Source organism: Phyllobates terribilis, unplaced genomic scaffold, assembly GCF_046119375.1.
Source record: "Phyllobates terribilis strain yellow unplaced genomic scaffold, ASM4611937v1 Scaffold_1__5_contigs__length_1240528914, whole genome shotgun sequence".
NCBI lineage: Eukaryota > Metazoa > Chordata > Amphibia > Anura > Dendrobatidae > Phyllobates > Phyllobates terribilis.
Window position 1 is genome coordinate 729,790,312 of NW_027362761.1, and position 16,177 is coordinate 729,806,488.

Below are 16,177 nucleotides of genomic sequence, written 5' to 3' on the forward strand. Positions count from 1 at the left end.
GTCCCTGGCTGGAGTGGAGGGGAACCTAGTGAGGGGGAACCATGTAGTGGGTGTGGGTGGAGGACGTAGTTCAGGGGAGCACAGGAAAGGGAGTGATATAAAAGAGGGAACCATCTTGGGAAGTGAGTTCAGTCCAGTCAGTGAGAGTTAGAGTGGTGTTGAAGGAGGAAAGTGAGGGGAGCAGAGGCTCTGCAAGAGCTCTGCTCCAGAGCGTGCCTGAGGAGAGGCCCAGGACTGAAGGAAGAGGAGAGGGAGCAGGAGAAAGGCTCCAGGACCAGAAGGGATCCCAGGGGTATGGGCAGTGCTGGAGGCCACCCGTACGCCCAAATCTGCCAGGCGGTGGAGGGATCGAGCCGCAGAGGGGACCGGCCCCTAAACTAGTGGATAACTACAAGGCTCAGCTAGGAACCGGAGGCTGCTGTACTTACAAGGTGCAGTGGCCACATCCGCAACTATATCACTGAAAAGGTGGCCACATAGGGTCCAGGGGACGGCAGGTCACCCGACAAGACCCGAGGCTACCGGATTGGGACACTGGTTGCGAGGCGCAGGGCAGGAGGGCGAGAGCCAGCGCAGGAAAACGACTGAGGAAGGCACATAGAGAGGGGTCCTGTCAGGCACTCTTGAACTACCTGAGGGATTGCTGAACCCCTGCCTGGTGAACGCAGCACGACGTGGGAGGTTGTAGTCCAGAACCTGTAACCTGAGGAACTTAACAACTGTGAGAAAACTCAGAAGACTGCACCCCACTGCCTCTGTGATTATTGTCTGCGCCATCACCCCCTGCACTACAACGCCCAGCACAACCTATAGCATCTACACTGCCCTGGAGCTAAGCTCTACCTGTGGAGAGCCACACCAGCTTTGCTGCACTAACATCAGCTCCAGAGGACCTGCTCCGCAGCGGCGGCTCCCTTTAGCCACATACCACAGGTGGGGTCACAAACTTTGTACATAAATCCCCTGTAAATAATCCCCTTTTGAATGACCACCCTGGGTCACAGACCGGGTCACCACCACTGTGACATCTCCCCTAGCAACGACCGGCCCGGCACCGAGTACCACACGGCCCAGGGGACACGTCATCTTTGACGTCACGAACAGGATATGAACCCACCCCTTATCTCCGAGTATTGTGCGCCTAGAGTCTGTGTTCTATACTGAATGTGGTGCCCGCCCCAGAAGAACGGAGCACGCCCAAGCAGCAGTGACCATGAACGTAGATGTGTCCATCAAGGTGGGGGAGCTGCCTCCAGGTGTGGCCGATAGCAAGCAGCCATTGGACCGCCCCCGAAAGGGGAGAGGAAGAAAGAAGAAGACTGGGAGACAGGGTGTGGTCTTAAGCAGACCAGACAGACCACACCCGGCAGGCAAGATGGAAGGAGGTGAGCCTGGTACTCCGGCATGCGGCCTGCAGCAAGACGAGACACCTCTTACCTTGGGAGAGGTGATCAGTAAGCTGTCCCTGGAGGACGCGGAGTTCATCCATGCCGAAATGTGTGAGCTAAGTCAGCAGGTGGGAGAGGCCCAGCAAACAGCCATCGCCAGCTGGAAGAGAGAGGTGCTGGAAAAGATGCGAGCGAAACAGCAGCAAGCACCGGAGTCCACCGGCAGCGCCCCAGCCCCGGCGGAGCCGAACCAGGACCAGGAGGAGGAGAGCAGCTCAGGAGCGGCCGCGGGAGCAGGTAGGAAGAGATTCCCTGTCCCGGGCGCAGACCGCGCGCGACCTGCTCCTGGGCCCCCTGGCGGCGCCTCCATACCCTGGCGCGCACGCTCCCGAACTGCTCCCAAGCCCAGAGTCTACTACACCGGGTGCCTGCTCCTCCGACCAGCTCCTCGAGCCCCTGGCGGAACCTCTGTACCTGGGCGCCTGCTCCGCCGACCAGCTCCGCGATCCCCTGGCAGAATCACCATACCACCTGGCCTGCTCCGCCGATCCGCTCCTCGATCCCCTGGCGGAATCCCCATACCCGGGCGCCTGCTCAGCTGACCTGCTCCTGGGCCCCCTATCGGAGCCACCTGTCACGGGTGTGTCGCCACGAAGATCGTCACGATTACACAGCCTGACTTCTCGCAGCTGACTTTTTGGTGCTTTGTGTTTTCGGCAGTGAGGGAGTTAATTCTCTCTCTCTCTGTGCTAGACGAGGTCCAGCCTCGCCCAGCTGCAATCAATGCTGCTGTAGTGAGTCTCCTTCAAATGCCTGCTGGTCTGTTTGGGAAGTGTCGGTGAAAGCATTTCATACAGACTTACAGAGCGGATCGTGGTATTTGGAGTTTCTGAGATAAGTGTATTTGGAGTCTTTTTCCCTTCCTCGCTTTATCATTTATCTCCTTTCCCGTTGGAGTTCCCTCTGTTGTAGTTGTGTAGTTTTTGTATGCAAGGTGGTTTTGGTTTTTCCCTTGTACTGTCTCGTTCGTCTAAGTACTGTGTGTGGGCATATTATTACTTGTCCTCTTTTGTTGTGATCGGGGTCCTTCTCAGGACTAGATTACTTAGGTGCAGGGATCCTCAGGAGGTAGGGGTTACGCTGGCGGCCTGGACCTCTGTACCTTTAACAGTACCTCCAGGTTGAGGGATTAGTCAGGGCCCCAGCTTAGGGTCAGCTTAGGCCCCCTACCTCCAGTATACAGAGACAGCGTGACATTTTCACCGACCCACTTAGTTTTTCTCCAGCTACCATGGATCCAGTAGCCGGTCTAGCTCGGCAGTTGCAGAGTTTGTCCATGGAGCTGGCGGACGTTAGGTCCAAGGTTTTGCATCCTCAGGAGCAAGCCGGACCAGAACCTAAAGTAGCTCTCCCTGACAGGTTCACTGGGGGGCGGGACAAGTTTTTTGTTTTCCGGGAGGAATGCAAATTGTACTTTCGGCTGCGGCCTCGGTCATCGGGGAGTGAAGAACAAAGGGTGGGAATTGTCATCTCGCTCCTACAAGGGGACCCACAATCTTGGGCGTTCTCTCTTCCCCCGGGCTCCCCGGCTCTCCAGTCAGTGGATAGGTTTTTCGCTGCTCTGGGACTCGTATATGATGACCCAGATCGGATCTCCCTTGCTGAGTCTAAGTTACGTAGGATCCAGCAGGGAGATCGTCCGGCGGAGGAATTCTGTTCGGAGTTCCGTAGGTGGGCCACGGACACCCAGTGGAATGACCCGGCTCTTAGGAGCCAGTTTTGTCAAGGTTTATCCGACAAATTACAGGATGTGTTGGCACAGTATGACTCTCCCGCGTCACTGGAAGCCGCTATGGCCCTGGCTATTCGCGTTGACAGACGGCTTCGGGAGAGGTGCGGGATAACTCGACCCCCTGTGATGACTCCACCTCCTACAAGGTCCCCTCATATGGTGGTTCCCCTGGTCAGTCCAGAGGAGCCTATGCAATTAGGAGGGACATCATTTCGGGGGAGGGGACCGGTGGTGCGCCATAAGACAGGAAGGTGTTTCTTCTGTGGGAGAAAGGGACATTTTATTGGGGGGTGTCCATCCCGTCCCTTGCAGAGTGAAGAGTCGTCGGAAAACTGTTGATCCCAGGTTGTGTGGTGGACGGCAATCTGGGAGTAGGTATTTCGTCCCTAGGTTCGTCTCAGTTTCTCGTACCGGCGGAGGTGGTGGTGGGTATGAGAACTGAGAGGATATCTGTTCTTCTGGATAGTGGGGCCGGGGCTAATCTGGTTGATGCTCGGTTTGCCCGGGTTCAAGGTATGCGATTGAGTGAGTTGGCTAAACCCATCCCCATATTCTCGATCGATGCCAGGCCTCTCGGTCAGGGAAGTTTTTTGCAAGCTGTGCATGACGTAAAACTTCAAGTGGGGGCGATACATAAAGAACTGTTGTCTTGCTACGTGTTGGAGGGTCTTCCCACTCCAATAGTGTTGGGCCTTCCTTGGTTAACTAAGCATAACCCGGTTATTAATTGGCAAACCAGAGAGATAAGCCAATGGAGTAAATTCTGTAATAAAAACTGCATGAACACGGTCATCGGTGCGGTTACTCCTTGGGTCTTACCTCCATTTCTGGCGGACTTTGAGGATGTATTCTCGGAGAAAGGGTGTCAGGAACTACCTCCTCATCGCGAGTATGACTGTTCTGTAAAATTACTCCCTGAGGCCAAGTTACCTAAAGCTAGGTTGTATAACCTTTCTGGTCCTGAGAGGCAGGCCATGAGGGATTATATTTCAGAAAGTCTGGCTAAGGGGCATATTAGACCTTCATCTTCACCAGTGGCTGCGGGGTTCTTCTTTGTTAAGAAGAAAGATGGAGGCCTACGCCCTTGCCTGGATTTCCGTGAACTTAATCGGATTACGGTCCGAGATCCGTATCCACTCCCACTTATTCCCGATCTCTTTAATCAGATCGTGGGCGCCAAATGGTTCTCTAAATTGGATCTCAGGGGGGCGTACAATCTGATTAGGATGAAGGAGGGGGATGAGTGGAAGACGGCGTTTAACACTCCGGAGGGGCATTATGAGAACCTTGTCATGCCATTCGGTCTGACTAATGCCCCGGCGGTGTTCCAACACTTTGTTAATGACATTTTTCGCCGCCTGGTGGGACAGTTTGTTGTCATATATCTGGATGATATCTTAATTTACTCGCCGGATCTGGTGTCTCATCAGGAGCACGTTAGGCAGTTGTTACAGATCTTGCGGGATAATAAACTGTATGCCAAATGGGAAAAGTGTGTGTTCGCCGTACAGGAACTCCAGTTTTTAGGCTTCCTGGTTTCAGCGTCCGGTTTTCGTATGGACCCTGGGAAAGTGCGGGCAGTTCTTGAGTGGGATCGGCCAGAGAATCTTAAGGCACTACAACGTTTCATGGGGTTTGCTAATTATTACCGGAAGTTCATTCGTAATTTCTCGTCCATGGTTAAGCCTCTCACAGACATGACTAAAAAGGGGACGGATTTTTCTAGGTGGTCTGACAAGGCTTGTCAAGCATTCTCCTGCTTGAAAAAATGTTTTGCCTCGGCACCCATACTCATTCAACCTGATGCGTCACAGCCATTCATTGTAGAGGTAGACGCTTCCGAGGTAGGGGTGGGAGCAGTATTGTCACAAGGTTCGTCCCCTGGTAAGTGGCATCCGTGCGCCTTTTTCTCTAAAAAATTGTCGTCCGCTGAGAGGAATTACGATGTCGGCAATAGGGAACTCTTGGCCATTAAGTTAGCTTTTGAGGAGTGGCGCCATTTTTTGGAGGGGGCAGTCCATCCGGTCACCGTCATCACCGATCACAAGAACCTGCTATATCTGGAGTCCGCGAAACGTCTGAATCCCAGACAAGCTAGGTGGTCATTGTTTTTTACCAGGTTTAATTTTGTCGTTACATATCGTCCTGGGTCAAAAAATGTAAAGGCGGATGCCTTATCTCGCAGTTTCCCTGGGGCCGGGAATACGGACGACCCGATTCCTATCCTTCAGGAGGGGGTGGTGGTTTCGGCAGTATGCTCTGAGCTGGAGGAGGAGGTATTGGAGGCTCAGGGGGACGCCCCTGTTGGACCTCCGGGGAGACTGTTTGTTCCAGATCAGTTGCGACAAAAGGTGATCGAGGCACACCATAACTCAGTTTTGGCAGGACACCCAGGGAGTAAAGCAACTGTGGATCTCCTCTCGCGTCGGTTTTGGTGGCCTAACTTACATAAGGAGGTGGTAACTTTTGTCGCGTCCTGTGGGGTTTGTGCGCGCTCTAAGACCTCACATACCCGTCCGTCTGGGGCCCTCTTACCTTTGAAGATCCCGGAGCGTCCTTGGACTCATCTGTCTATGGACTTTATTACGGACCTCCCTCCGTCTTCGGGTAAAACGGTCATACTCGTTGTAGTGGACAGGTTCAGCAAGATGGCACATTTTATCGCTCTTCCGGCTCTCCCTAATGCTAAAACTCTTGCGCAGGTGTTCATTGGGGAGATTGTGAGGCTTCACGGGGTACCCTCCGATGTGGTGTCTGATCGGGGGTCTCAGTTTGTGTCCAAGTTCTGGAAGGCGTTTTGTGCACGGCGGGGGATGCATTTGTCATTCTCATCGGCTTTTCACCCTCAGACCAATGGTCAGACGGAACGTATGAACCAGAGCTTGGAGACATATCTCCGGTGTTTTGTGTCAGAGAACCAGGAGGACTGGGCTTCTTTCTTACCTCTGGCAGAGTTTGCTCTTAATAATAGGCGGAGCGAGTCCACTGGTAAGTCCCCGTTTTTTGGGGCATATGGTTTTCACCCCCAGTTTTGTACTTTCAGTAGGGGGGGCTCTTCGGGGGTTCCTGAGGAGGAACGATTTTCCTCATCACTCGCTTCAGTATGGAGAGGGGTGCTGAAGAATCTGAATACTATGGGGAACCGATACAAACGTATGGCTGATAGGAGGAGAGTGTCTGGTCCGGACCTAAGTGTGAACGATCGGGTATGGTTGTCTACCAGGAATATTAAACTTAAGGTTCCCTCCTGGAAACTGGGTCCCAGGTTCATCGGGCCGTACAGAATCAGTTCTATTATTAATCCGGTGGCATTCCGTCTTGACCTCCCCCCTACGTTTAAAATTCACAACGTGTTCCACAGATCGTTGCTTAAGAGGTATGTGGCGCCGGTGGTACCGTCACCTTTACCTCCCCCTCCAGTGGTGGTCAATGGTAACTTGGAGTTCCAGGTATCAAGGGTCATCGATTCACGTTTTAATCGCCGGTCCCTTCAGTACCTGGTTCATTGGAAAGGGTATGGTCCTGAGGAGAGGATGTGGGTTCCTGCGTCGGATATTAACGCAGACCGATTAGTTCGGGCCTTCCACACGACTCACCCGGATAAACCTGGCCCTGAGGGTCCGGAGGCCCCTCGTAGAAGGGGGGGTACTGTCACGGGTGTGTCGCCACGAAGATCGTCACGATTACACAGCCTGACTTCTCGCAGCTGACTTTTTGGTGCTTTGTGTTTTCAGCAGTGAGGGAGTTAATTCTCTCTCTCTCTGTGCTAGACGAGGTCCAGCCTCGCCCAGCTGCAATCAATGCTGCTGTAGTGAGTCTCCTTCAAATGCCTGCTGGTCTGTTTGGGAAGTGTCGGTGAAAGCATTTCATACAGACTTACAGAGCGGATCGTGGTATTTGGAGTTTCTGAGATAAGTGTATTTGGAGTCTTTTTCCCTTCCTCGCTTTATCATTTATCTCCTTTCCCGTTGGAGTTCCCTCTGTTGTAGTTGTGTAGTTTTTGTATGCAAGGTGGTTTTGGTTTTTCCCTTGTACTGTCTCGTTCGTCTAAGTACTGTGTGTGGGCATATTATTACTTGTCCTCTTTTGTTGTGATCGGGGTCCTTCTCAGGACTAGATTACTTAGGTGCAGGGATCCTCAGGAGGTAGGGGTTACGCTGGCGGCCTGGACCTCTGTACCTTTAACAGTACCTCCAGGTTGAGGGATTAGTCAGGGCCCCAGCTTAGGGTCAGCTTAGGCCCCCTACCTCCAGTATACAGAGACAGCGTGACACACCAGCCCCCGCACCTGAGTGGGCATACGGAGGCCCCACTTATGACTGGTCCGCCAGGTATGCCGACCAGGGAGGACTCCCTCTGATGCCCACGCCTGCACCCCCGGTCGCCTGCCCAGGAGGAGAGGAGTTCCGGTGGGACACCCGGGAAGGGGACCTCATGAGGTTCCCGAGGGAGATGCAGGCCCAGGCCCTCCGGAGGGAAGAGCACTGCAGAGGGAGCTCCTGCAGTTGGAAAAGGAGCGATATAACCGGCAGGTGCAGTGGGAGCACATGGAGGCCCGAAACATGGCGGCCAAGGCCTGGGCCCGCCAGGTAAAGTCCACCACACACAGTCCCCATCTGGAGGGGATAGTGGTCAAATTTGACTTGGACGCTGGGTGGGGCTTTGTAAGGGAGCCCCACACTGATAGGGGACTGCAGGTCGCCCAACAAGACCCGAGACTACAGGATTGGGACACTGGTTGCGAGGCGCAGGGCAGCAGGGCGAGAGCCAGCGCAGGAAGACGACTGAGGAAGGCACATATAGAGGGGTCCTGTCAGGCACTCTTGAACTACCTGAGGGATTGCTGAACCCCTGCCTGGTGAATGTAGCACGACGTGGGAGGTTGTAGTCCGGAACCTGTAACCTGAGGAACTTAACAACTGTGAGAAAACTCGGAAGAGTGCACCCCACTGCCTCTGTGATTATTGTCTGCGCCATCACCCCCTGCACTACAACACCCAGCACAACCTATAACATCTACACTGCCCTGGAGCTAAGCTCTACCTATGGAGAGCCACACCAGCTTTGCTGCACTAACATCAGCTCCAGAGGGCCTGCTCCGCAGCGGCGGCTCCCTTTAGCCGCATACCACAGGTGGCGTCACGGACTTTGTACATAAATCCCCTGTAAATAATCCCCTTTTGAATGACCGCCCTGGGTCACGGACCGGGTCACCGCCACTGTGACATCTCCCCTAGCAACGAGAGGCCCGGCACCGAGTACCCCACGGCCCAGGGGGCGCATCACAGCCCCATATCATCAATGACTGTAGAAATTTGCATGTTCTCTTCATGCAGTCATCTTTATAAATCTCATTGGAACGGCACCAAACAAAAGTTCCAGCATCATCACCTTGCCCAATGCAGATTCGCGATTCATCACTGAATATGACTTTCATTCAGTCATCCACAGTCTACGATTGCTTTTCCTTAGCCCATTGTAACCTTGTTTTTTTCTGTTTAGGTGTTAATGATGGATTTTGTTTAGCTTTTCTGTATGTAAATCCCATTTCCTTTAGGCAGTTTCTTACAGTTCGGTCACAGACAGAAATGGGATTTACATACAGAAAAGCTAAACAAAAGCCGTTCCAATGAGATTTATAAAGATGACTGCATGAAGAGAACATGCAAATTTCCACAGTCATTGATGATATGGGGCTGCATGTCAGGTAAAGGCACTGGGGAGATGGCTGTCATTACATCTTCAATAAATGCCCAAGTTTACATTGATATTTTGGACAGTTTTCTTATCCCATCAATTGAAAGGATGTTTGGGGATGATGGCATAATTTTTCAAGATGATAATGCATCCTGCCATAGAGCAAAAACTATGAAAACATTCCTTGAAAGAAGACACATAAGGTCAATGTCATGATGACCTGCAAATAGTCAGGATCTCAATCCAATTGAAAATCTTTGGTGCAAGTTGAAGAAAATGGTCCATGACAAGGCTCCAACCTGCAAAGCTGATCTGGCAACAGCAATCAGAGAAAGTTGGAGCCAGATTGATGAAGAGTACTGTTTCTCACTCATTAATTCCATGCCTCAGAGACTGCAAGCTGTTATTAAAGACAGAGGTGGTGCAACAAAATACTAGTGATGTATTGGAGTGTTCTTCTGTGTGTTTGTTTTTCATGATTCCATAATTTTTTCCTCAGAATTGAGCGATTCCATAATTTTTTCCCTCTGCTTGGTGTGAAAAAAAATTACCCTTACTGAGTACCACATTTTTTATCTTGAATTCTTTTAGTGTTTCTTAAAGCCATAAAGTTGCCATTTGAAATGACTTTAGTTTTGTGCCATGTCTGTGATCTGCTTTTTTTTCAACAACATTAAACAACTGAATGAACATCCTCCAAGCCCGGTGATTCGATAATTTTTGCCAGGGGTTGTAATAGCAGCATGCTTTTGTAAGATTTATTTGATTCATGCCTTCCCTCTTATATCTTTGTTAGGCAATACAATTTCTCTGTTCTATTCTAGGAACACAGACATGGAATTCATGTGCAATATCTGTAACAAAACTAATGTACTGTAAATTAAATTAGAATGACCATTGTGTCATTTTACCAGAGAAATAGCAGAGAATAATGGAATTGAATAATGTAGATATGAACAAAGCCTTTTATTACATATTTAAAGAGAACCTATTACTTCCTAAAAAAGGGCAGTATGTAAAGTCATTGTTTGTTGACTAACTGGGCATTTCTTCATAGTCTTCCCTGGAACTGTGCACTTTCACCCCATCCCTCCGAGATGCTGTCAACCTAACAGTCTTAGACACTAAGCTATGATAGTGTAAGGGACCATTCATGGCAAGGTTTACTTCATGGTCCTAAGGCACCCAGATAATGAACCCCTGAGTGTGTGCTGATGTAGTGGGGGTTTGATGGTATGGGGACCTTGAAAATGTGTGACGAATCAGGGAGATCAGAGTCCAATGTAAAAAGATAAAGATACTGAAATTCCTTAAATACAAATGAAAAAAATGATAGCAGGCACAATACTTTTGGTACAAATATTCTGTATCATACAGAGGCTCTCTTTATACGTATCAGATTTGGGCAATTTGATGATATTGATATTCTGCACGAGTGTCGAAGTCCTTCTCAAGTTTTATAGCTATGGCCTTAGCTTCCTTTATCCTCCACTACAGGTGTACCTTACCCATTTCCACTAGCTGCCATAGGGAATTCTGCCTCCCATAGCTCTAAAATGCTACGGCCATTCTCACTGCAGGTAGAAGATAACTTCTTAAAGGGATTTTCCCACGAATGAAAGTTCATTTTAATCAATAGATCTTGTAACAATAATAATTTCCAAAATTGGATGTGTTTAAATAAAATTTTCCTGTGCTGATATAATGTTATAAATGTGCCCCTGTGTACTGGGTAATGTCTGTCTGACCATGTACAGAACACGGTCTGATCATACCACATCTCCTGGGCAGGGGAGGAAGCAAAAGAGAGTTTACTGACATTACAGCAGGGGATCGCAGCTGTTTTTTTCTTCAAGTTAAAACATTTCCCTACCTGTTTTTAAACAATGTTTTACTTCAAGAAAGAATCATCTGTGATCCCGTGCTGTAATGTCTGTATACTCTCTTGCTTCCTCCCTGCCCAGGAGATGTGGTATGATCAGACCATGTCCCTGCACGGTCAGACGCAGCTATTACACAGTACACAGCAGGGGCACATTTATAATATTATCTCAGCACAGGAACATGTTATTTAAACACATCCAATTGTGAAAGTTATTATTATTCCAAGATCTATTGATTAAAATTAACTTTTGTTCGTTGGAAACCCCTTTACCCCCGAAGGTTGTTTGCAGATTAATGACCAGGCCAATTTTTACAATTCTGACCACTGTCACTTGGAGGTAATAACTCTGAAATGCTTCAACGGTTCCCAATGATTCTGAGATTGTTTTTTTCGTGACATATTGTACTTTATGATAGTGGTAATATTTATTTGATATGACTTGCGTTTATTTTTCATTTTTGCAAATTTATTAAAAAAGAAAAACTGAAATATCACATGGTCATAAGTATTCAGACCCTTTGCTCAGACACTCATATTTAAGTCACATGCTGTCCATTTCCTTGTGATCCTCCTTGAGATGGTTCTACTCCTTCATTGGAGTCCAGCTGTGTTTAATTAAACTGATAGGACTTGATTTGGATGAATTAGAGCCGAGCCATACTACGATCTTTGGGAGGCAGAATGAACAAATCAGCAGCATGTGAAGAATTGGTTTTATTTATTTTTTACGCCATTCCTTGTACGGTATAAGTGATTAGACGACTTTATTCTTCGTGTCGGTGCGATAACAGAGATACCAGATTTATAGCGGGTTTTATGTCTGGCAGCTGTCACACACTAAAAACTTGTTTTTTTTTGCAAAGACTAGTTTTTGCATTGCCATATTTTGAGAGCTATAATTTTTCCATATTTCGGCCGACAGTCATGTAAGGGCTTGTTTTTTGCGGGACAAGTTGATGTTTTTATTGGTACCATTTTTGGGCACATGACATTTTTTGATCGCTTTCTATTCCGATTTTGGGAGGCAAAATAAGCAAAAACCAACAATTCAGGATTTTTTTTATGCCGCTCCGCGTGTGGCAAAATTGATATGGCAGCTTTATTCTTCGGGAAAGTACGTTTACAGCGATACAACATGTATATATTTTTTTATGTTTTGGCGCTTTTACACAATATAAGCTATTTTATAGAAAAAATAATTTTTTGCATCGCTTTATTCTGAGAGCTAAAACTTTTTTATTTTTCGGCTGATGGAGCTGTATGGTGGCCTGTTTTTTGCGGGACAAGATGACGTTTTCATCTATACCATTTTAAGGCTGTGTGCCAACTATGCATTTTTTAAGCGTTTCCGCAGAGGCAATTTCGCCGCAGAAATGCTTAAAAAACACTTGGTAGAAGGTCCGCCATGTTCCCCAATGATAATCCGCATGTGCTATGCACATGCTGCGGACATTTCTGCTGCGGATTATCATTGTGGAAAAATCCACAGCACTACCAATTATTTTGTGTAATCGCAGCGTTATCGCCGCCATTGACTTGCATTGAATCGCTTAATATCCACATGACTACATGTGCACATGCGGATATTAAGCGATTCAATGTGCGGATGGTACCCGGGTCTGGAGAAGAGGAGACTCTCCTCCAGACCCGGGTACCATAGTACATGTAAAAAAAAAGAATTTAAAATAAAGAAATACATTATACTCACCTTCTGATAGCCCTCGGTCTCCATAGCGATGGGTCCTGGCTCCCTGGCAGCTCGCGATGGTCTAAAAGGACCTTCCATGACGTCATTTAGTCATGTGACTGGTCATGCGACAGATGACATCGGCGGTCGCGTGACCTATCACATGACTAAATGACGTCATGGAAGGTCCTTTTAGACCACTGCGAGCCGCCCAACACACCGGACGCACCAGAGGAGACCAGGGACCATCGGAAGGTGAGTATAATGTTTATTTTTTATTTTTTAGCATTCTTTTACTATAACTTGGTCACACTATATAAATCCATGCCGGTTGGACGCAGCAATAACAAATATGTGTACTTTTATTGTTTTTTTTTCATAATAATATTTATATAGGGGTACAATATATATATATATATATATATTATTACTATTATTTTTATTTTTTAGAAAATATTTTTACAACTTTTTAACTTTTTTTTTTAACTTTTTTATTTAGTCCCACTATGGGACTTTCACTTTCTGCAGTCTGTTTGCAGTTATAATCTATAGCAGTGCAGGATCACTGCTATTCATTATAACCCGTCAGTGCTGCAGACACAAGTTATTTTGATCATGCACTGCGCATGATCAAACTAACTTGCTGGTGCCTGGTGACCTGGATGTTGTCATGACGACATTGGGTCACCATGGCAATGATCGGGACCCCGTACTGATGATCGCAGCATTTAGGGGGTTAAAGTGCCGAGAGTGGTGCAGGCACTGCTACTGGCACTGAGTGCCGGATGTCAGCTGTCAGAATCAGCTGACACCTGGCGGCGATCGCTCGTGCACAGCCTGTGTGCGAGCGCAATCGCCATGTCATAATAATATGTACCTGGTCCATAAGTACCAGGGCACAGGGACATATTATTACGTACATCATCAGAAAGGGGTTAATTCTGTTTCAGTCTTTGCACTCCGACTGTACAAAAGTCAGTTGCTGGTAGAAATTGCTGGTTGTTGGTTTCTTATTCGAACTTGCTATCTTTAATTCATCTGGACTAAACACACTCTCCACTTGTGGCCTTTTTCTTAATAAAAAAGTTTCCTCTTCATTAACTTCTCTCCATACAGGAAACACAAATGCCTATGCCCACTTATCTCCTCCCACAATGCGCTGGCTTAATAGTTAACTCTTTCTGGAAATTAACTAACTACTACATATGGCAAAAACTTGGCACTCAGACGGATATGAACTTTTAGCAATTTTAATGGCAGTCCAATATTAGTTAAAAAAATGAAGACGTTTTTTTCTTAAAGATCTTCATCAGTGTACTAAAAAAAGCAACAAAATAACTATATTAACCAAAGTATTTACATCCAGAAATAGATACATGTCAAACAATGATACAGGTAAATATGCAAAAGCCTCATATAATTTTCATGCTTACAGAATAATGAGACATACATTAGAATATGATTAGTAAACAGTAGTAGTATAAAGATAAAACGTACCCGACTGCTCAGAAAAGAGTGCTGCAATTTTGTTCCATAAACTAACTACTAGAGGCCCAAAATAGATAAAGCACACATAAAAACTAAGTCAAAGTGTTACATTAACACACAGGATTTCAGAAGGGGTGCTCTTCTACTCCTTTTACAATTGACAGCGTGTAGAAGGGAGAGGTGAGAGAGTACGGCCTCAGAGAAGACTCTGACAATACGCCCAGTCTGAAAGAAGAGATTTCACATGCTGTGCTCCAAAAGCAACATCTGTGTTTATTTCTACAATACTGTGATGCAGCACAGAACAGAAAAAGGCAGCAGGATCAGGGAAACTCAAACTTTTACAAGGTATTTCATTTATATTTTTGTTATCAAAAAAGATACGTGGCACTCCTATTAGGGTGCACGAGTAGGATTCCACTCCGTAAAAGATAGCGCCAGCAGCGCCACTTCAATTGCACGGTTGTGCTTCTCTCCATCAGTGCAGAGTCCACAGGAAAGCGTGTATGGTTCTATCTTCTCATTACATGAACAATATACTTGTGAACCCTCACTGAAACCGCATCCTGTTCTGATGAAGGCCGAATCAGGCCAAAACATTAAAATTATGCAAAACTATGTAGTCTAATAAAGATTTCAATTTTGATTCCTTGCAACAAATTTTGCAGTGCCGAGTTCTCAATTTTATTTATCGCATTTTTCGGACCATAAGACGCACTTTTTTCCCCCCAAATTTGTACTGTTCTGTGTTGTCCCAGCTCTGCCTCTTAGTAACATCACTGCAGCATGTGATGTGGACCGGAGACCGCCCCCTTTCTCCTGGCAAGGGCGGCCATAGTGAATTCATAACAGCGCCGTTCATCCCTGCTGTGTGATCCTTCACCCTGCTGTGCGACCCTGCTCCCTGCCAAGTTGAGACAAACAGTGAGGAAAGCATTATACTGCAGTTTAAGTGACAGCGCATACAGTAAAACACTGTACCACTGTGGTGAACTATAACTCCAGCATGCCGTAGAATCTGCAGGACATGCTGGGAGTTATAGTTCTCAGGGAAAACACATGACATAAATGTGGGGTGAACTATAACTCCCAGCATGCCATAGAAGCTGCAGGACATGCTGGGAGTTATAGTTGTCAGGGCAACCACTTGAGATACAGTAAATGGTACCTATGGACTCTTAAAGAGGACATACCGTACGTGGCTGAAGTCATACAGCCAGTACCTGATACACGCTGCCTGTGGATCGTGCAACATGTATTAGGTGCTGGCTGTCTGACTTCAGCCACGTGTATTATGTTATTTATGTTATTAAATATTTTACTACATTTTTTACTTCAAAAGTTTATAGTTTTTTTCTCCTATTTTCCACCTCTGAAACCTGGGTGCGTCTTATTGACGCGCCCCCTGGGCCAGTGCTGTAGTGCGGCGCACGTGTGCGCGGGGGAATACCCGGAGCCGGATCCGATGGGGGTAGTAGTCTCCGAGTGGCGGGGACCCGGTCCGTGCCCAGGGTGGTCAAACTAAGTGTGTGGCAGTCTTTGTAGATGTTGTTTAAGTGTCGACTACGCCACCCGTTGATTTGCGGTCGCAAGGCCGCCGCTGCAGAACAGTCCGCTGAGGCCGGTGGTATGTGTGCAGCAATGGTGGTATAACCCCCAACGGGAGAGGTATGGCCTCAGGGCAGCTGGTGCGGGTGAAGGGAGTGATAGAAAGGGCGTCCCGGTACCTTTAGTGCTGGTAGTGCGATGGAACACAGAGACTGATTGCAGTTTTCAATGCTTTACTCACAGATGTTATCAGTGTCAGTCCTGCAGGTGATGACGACCCGAGCCGTGCTGCGTCCACCAGGTACGGGGCTCGACCAACCCCCAGGCAGTTCCAGAGTGTGACCTTGAACTCCTTTCTCCGTTCCTTTCTCTGGCCGTCCCCACTAGGGACCCACCCATGTCCAGCTTCCTCGGGCCTTCTGGTGGCGAAACCTATCTCCGGTTTCCCTGACCCTATGTGGCGTGCCTTCGTGGTGAGTGTAGTGAGTGGTCGCGCCAAGACGTGGCCACGACCTCCGGTTCCTGGCTGAGGATAAGTGGCCTCCACCAGTTCGGGATCCGGTACCCTGATCTGCCAACCCTTCACCCGCTGACTCCTAGCGTGTTCGGGTTCCCTCTTCCTTCATGTCTCTGGGCCTTTCTCCAGGTTCCATTCCTTCCTTGTTCCTTGTTCCTTTCCTCTTGTCTTTCTC

General features: G+C 48.0%; 1 protein-coding gene across 1 annotated transcript in view; it reads right to left on the bottom strand.

Moving 5' to 3' along the window:
- Nucleotides 1–13,787: 13,787 nt before the first annotated feature.
- TBXA2R (thromboxane A2 receptor) overlaps nt 13,788–16,177 on the bottom strand; it is a 372,552-nt gene continuing 370,162 nt past the window's right edge. Inside the window, exon 4 of the transcript XR_012323524.1 lies at nt 13,788–15,326. The gene's annotated coding sequence lies outside the window, so the exon portion shown is untranslated. The remainder of the gene's footprint in view (nt 15,327–16,177) is intronic.